Source organism: Atta colombica, unplaced genomic scaffold (assembly GCF_001594045.1).
Source record: "Atta colombica isolate Treedump-2 unplaced genomic scaffold, Acol1.0 scaffold155, whole genome shotgun sequence".
Classification (NCBI taxonomy): Eukaryota; Metazoa; Arthropoda; class Insecta; order Hymenoptera; family Formicidae; genus Atta; species Atta colombica.
In genome coordinates, this window is record NW_017259245.1 from 1579720 (window position 1) to 1585719 (window position 6000).

The following is a 6000-nucleotide window of genomic DNA, read 5'->3' on the forward strand; positions in this document are numbered from 1 at the left end:
CATATCTAAAAATGGATTCATTCATATTTATCAATGTTATTTATCGAAACGCTAATATCGTCTATCTACGTTAATCTGCGTCGATAATAAATCTGCTTCGATTTTAGACCGCCAAATCATCCGATCGATATATGTATCGCAGCTGCAATAGTCGTTCATTCAAGTTTGTTCGTTGCATAATGTGAGAACATAAATAGAGCAGATTCGTGAATGAAAGCATCTCACGACGTCACACTATCAACGCTAAATTCACCACGACTTATTTTAAGATCTCCGGTGAGATTTTGACGATTGGATAACATAATTTCACTTCGATTCATCGCTTTTTAGTGTAATATTCGAGACCAAACGTTATTTGAAAGCGGTTTACCAATACGGAAAGAATGCTTTTCGAAAAAAAGTTAAAACTCATGAATTACTTCTTTACTTAGAAATATTAATTTTCTTAAATTGAGCAGCTGAATTTATTTTTAAATATATTTTATATATATGTATAAAATTAATATTTTTAATTTTATATATGTATAAAATATATTTTAAAAATATATATACATAATGTATAAGTATGTATTAAAGAGATTTTTAATTAAAAAAATTAATATATATCTCCAAATATAAGTAAAATAGATGATATAAGTTAGATAGACGATATAAGTTACAAACAAAATCGCATATATGAATGTAAATCAACTAAGAAAGAAGTTTCAATTACGATTAAACTTAGATACTGGAATAATACATATAATTTATTTTAAATATATTAATATATATTCAAGATATATGTATCAATTTATTTTGATTTTGTTGCAAGTAATCCGAAAGTAATCGACATGCAATTATATATCTGAAGAAAATGTATTTAAAATAAATTATACATTTATATAAGAGAATTATTATTTTACATAAAGCCGCAGTTGGCGCTTCTTCTTAGTTAAAAACAGATGAGTTTTAATTTCGCAATTTGAAAAATAATGGCTTGTTCGTCACAAATTTTAATTACATGACAATCGCGCAGATCACGACGCTAAATTATTACATATGCGATCGTTGCAAACTATGAGTTAATATGATATTAATAAGTAGAATGATCTAACGATACATAACAGTTTTTGTATTTCGTAAAAGCGATAATCAATGTTTTTTTAATCGGAGCTCCTTTTCGTGCTATTGTCTCCTGTGTTTGTGTTCAACAATACTATGTTGTACATATTTCAAATGGACATACGCGCAGCCGATTCCTCGTCAGCACGCAAGCTCGCGAGTAAAATACATACGTACTCGGCTACGCGACTCATCCGGCGAAAAACAACTCACACGCGCGCGAGACACTCGGCATTGTCGCGACATTGTCACGGCAGTTCTTCGCACTGTACATCACGCTGTATCGCGCGGGCTATCGTGTATCTGCAGCATGACGGATAATTGGTCGCCGAGAAACTGGAAGGTAAGGATTCTGGATACACCTACGCATGCCTGAACGCATGACTGAAGTATAATTGAGGGGATAAGTGAAATAAAGGCACACTTAGGCCCTTTTTCCGGTAATTAGCTTTTTCATGTAATATTAATCGTAATAGAAAAGTAACATGTAACTTCTTAAAGACATTACATAAATTCATTTAATACTGTATCCATTTATATGTAATAAAAAAAGTATTTTAAGTTTTATTAATATCAAGATTTTGTAATTAGGCCTTTATTCCGCCCATTTCTTCAATTGTGAATATGCGAAAGCCGTCTCTTAATTGTGTGTTCCGTGGAATCATATCCTCGTGCCCGTCTGCGAAACAGTTTTCTTCTCAATTCTTTGCGGTTCTATATTCTAGGATTGGATTCGATGTAAAGTACTGCAATAATTTATTGTATTTTCAAGTATTCGAATGCATTCCGTTCTGTAATTATAATCAACGAATTATATTTTTAGAATCTTCATATATATTCCTGCAATACAAATTTGATTTTAGTTAGACTAATCGATTGAATAAAATTAAGAACAAAATACTTGAGTTTCGTATATTCAATATATGAGAATATGTTTGAAAAGAATTAATAAGTAATTTTTAATTAGTTAACAAAAACGTGTACTCAATAGCAATTCAAGACATCGTGATCCTAAATGCAAATAGGTCTTGTATAAATTAAATAAATTTATGCAATTATTATATATTCTAAGTTGTATTCTTGCAATATGAAATGCAAAATCCTTTTAAGTGACTTTTAAAATAATTCAGAACTAGAAATAGCGCAGAAATTTTTTCGAGATTTTGACATAAAGATTCTTTATCTTTTCTTCTATGAAGATTCTTCGATTAAATGTACGATTATGAATAATACAGATTTGCTCAGGTTACGGAAGTTATGATTTCCTCAACTTGTTGCCAAACTACTGACATTATATCGCTTAAACATCTAGGATTGTTAAATATTTTGCGATGCAGTTTACAAAACGTATTTGCCGTTCCGCTTAACCGATAATGCGATAGATAAGTGATGACATGCAGAATTCATAGAAACAGTTTATTTTCCGAATAAAATATAATTTCTCAAAATCGCGCGAATCGGTAATAGAACTTCATTAAAGACAATTGCTTATCCTGAAAATTAATTCATTCACCAGCAAGAAATCGTAAAGGCATCTATGGAACAAGTCGAAATGATCAGAATTATTTAACTATTCCCTAGATTTATATTGTATTTCTAAAAAAAACGGCTTAATTTCAGTCATAGAATCGACTGATTCCATGATAAGTGCCCAGATCAACATGCACAAATCAATGATGTCATCCGCGTTATCGGTGCGAGCAAAGCTGAGCAAAGCCAAATAGATAAAGTGTAGACTGATTTAAGAAAAGGTATAGAGTCTGCAATTTAAAATAGAACCGCGCTCATGCGATACTCGAGAGACGTGGAAGTTAATTGTCAGTCTTATAAAAAAAAATTATAGAGAGAAGACGCCTCAATAACGTGCTCGTTTGCTAATGCTAGAGCACGTTATCTCTGATTAAATAGTATTATCGGTATGATATACGTCATGCTAAAAAGATAAGTGCAAATCATTTTTTGATAAGATCGCAAGACTTATGCATATCATATATGAATACATTACATTAATTGAATTAAATAATAGTCTTTCTTTATATGTCAACATCTAGAGATCCTTTAATCAGGGAGTTGATTCCATATCTTGAAACGAGGTGAAAATTACAAAATTGAGCAAATTTATTAGAATATTTATAATTTCATTACCACATCTAATAAATTTATACTCATTTTTCCCTTGTTTCAAGATACAGAATCGATCCCCAGAGACTGAACACGAACCGCATTTTGTACGCAGGATCTCTAGTTTTAATAAAATCTTGAGAGAGAAGACATTTATTATTTGTTTTTCTGTTTGTTCTATCTTTTTCTTGTCTCTTTCCTTCTTTTTTAGGAATTGTTAAAATATAACGAATCAATCAAAAGTGACTGCATCTTCTTGACTCCGATTAAAGTCTCGAGAAAAAAATCTCTATCAATAATGCCAAAATAATATCCTTTCTTTATCGAATAATAAAACACAGCAAATGCTGATAATTTAATAATATTAAGCTGTTTATCATAGATTATTTGCAACTCTCTCACGAACTAACAGGAATGCGCGGTTTGCCCATCGAAATTTCTATGGAAATTTAATTGAACATAATGGAAATAACTGAAACAATAATCATAATCCGCAAATGTAATTTGAAATGGGAAAATACATATCGCGTGATGCCGATGAAAGATGACGGTCATCGATTCGACGAGTAGCACGAACATATGGCATGTGTGTATAATAACATCGATGAAAGCAGAAATGAGATGATGCATGCGTAAGTCCAATAGAAATCCGTTTTGGCCATGACTTAGCTGGAATGACTGCTATACGTGGCCATTTGCCGTCTACATGATTATAAGAAGCAGCCACAAAGTTGCGTATGCGCTTCATTTACATTTCATCGTAAAACGACGGACGAGGTCGAGACTTACATTTCCGAAGTATCGACTTTTACTCTGGAAACAGACCGCGTTTATTATTACTTAAAGTTGTACGAGTCTATAGACATTTTTCTCACCCTCTTCAAGCTATTTTAAATATTCAAAGTATTTTAAGATATATGTTGAAGAGATATCATGATATTGCGATAGATAGTACACGAATATTATCGCAAAAACGTATGCTATTAATCTTTTTGCATTTCCTTTAATAAGGACGAAAAACTGTACTGCTAGCAATGTCCACGTCATTGTTAATAAAAATTTAGATCTTTAGAATAATATAAAAACTGTCTTATTTTGCTATTATTTAAATAATTTTTAATTTATAAGTATAATTTTCGTTATATAACAATAAATTGAAAATAAAAATCAATTCATTAATTAAAAAATAAACATAGAATTTGAGACTATAATTTCTTTCTGGACATCATGTCTATTTTTATTCATCGAATAAATAAAAGTAGCTGACGAAGATGAGAAAAATGTTTAACTTTATAATATAATTATTAATTATATATGTTATGCCAGTAATATGTTCACTTTTTCGTTATTTTTCTAATACTTTTAACATTATATTATGAACATTAATTACAAAATGAATAACTAAATAATGGATATATCATTTAATTCTATCTATTACCTGTCGCAATCACTCCTCTACTTTCGGATTCTAGGATTTTTAATATTTTCGAATTTTGAGAATTTTTTTCAAGTGCACAGGTTTCCTTAACAATGTCTAATACAACATCTCTCGTAAAATTTTTTATCTTGCAATCTTTGTTTTCTCGTTAAAGAAAGAAAAAGAAAAGTAATATTTCTGACTTTGCTCAAAAGCTTTCCTCAAAAGCAATAAAAGGACTTACTTCTATTCAGATAATCCTTCGCACACCAATCCTTGTCACGTTTTCATATTTTCATAAGTAATCGTAGATTCGTTTGAAAAATTGCATTAGTCGCTGCTTTTGATATTGAAGACGCATCGTGTTATTGGTTTTCATTATTTTAACAAAGATCTTCTCTTCTGAAATCCTTGAGTTGAATTTCTCAGTTCTCACTAGCTAACTCATAGCAAACATTCCGATTCAGTATACTACTGTAACATTTATTGCTAATCGTATATTGTTTATATAAAAAATAAAATAAAAAATAAAATAACTTAATTGAGAGGACAGTTTTTCTGCTTACTCCACTTAAAATTATGATGTTGCGTAAAAGATATAAAATTATTTAGAAATTTTGAAAAATTTATATAAAAATTTTTAAAAATTACTTAAAAAATTCTGAGAAAAATGTTCACAAGAGGGCACCAAAACATTCTTTCATGTTGAGAGGTGCATAATTTATAAGATTTAGAAATATTTAATGGTAGAAGTTACAATTCTCTCTTTATGCAGAGTTACTACTTTCGAAAAGTGCGATAATATGTATATAAATAATTAACGATCTAGATAGAGGCATATATGGGTGAAATCAATCTCCTCATTGCAGAATGTTAACAATAATCAATCCCGTATGCGAAGTCACAAATATTAATAGATAATCACGACCAAGTTCTTTTAAGAGTGAACTGTTATAATATAGATTAGAAATCGATCGGCTTTGATAGAAATTGCGGAATCCCTTTGCGAATACTCGGTCATTGAAGCGCACTTCGCGTTCGCGACTTCGTTATCATGAGTGCATTAATGTCGTAGTATTGTCTGTACGTATCTTTAATGCTTTAATACAGGATCGTAAGTCTAGGGTTAGTTCTCGGCGAAGGTCGAGTCGAATCTTAAATAAAGTATGAATGCTCTGCGAAATATCCATATGTTATAGCTATCGGATAATACGGTACGCACAATCGCGTGGGTTACGTCGCATGAGGGTCTTTTACCTTTTACCACCAGTGTTTCAAGGCTGAGTCAATCATATGCCAATATCACTTCGTTTAAAAACAAAATATATTATATATATTCAGAGTGTATCTATATATATATA

The 6000-nt window shown here is 30.6% G+C and overlaps 1 protein-coding gene across 1 annotated transcript in view; it reads left to right on the forward strand.

Moving 5' to 3' along the window:
- Window positions 1-1268: 1268 nt before the first annotated feature.
- Window positions 1269-6000, forward strand: part of LOC108685602 (transmembrane protein 189) — a 14260-nt gene continuing 9528 nt past the window's right edge. The window contains exon 1 of the mRNA XM_018190466.1: window positions 1269-1444. The gene's annotated coding sequence lies outside the window, so the exon portion shown is untranslated. The remainder of the gene's footprint in view (window positions 1445-6000) is intronic.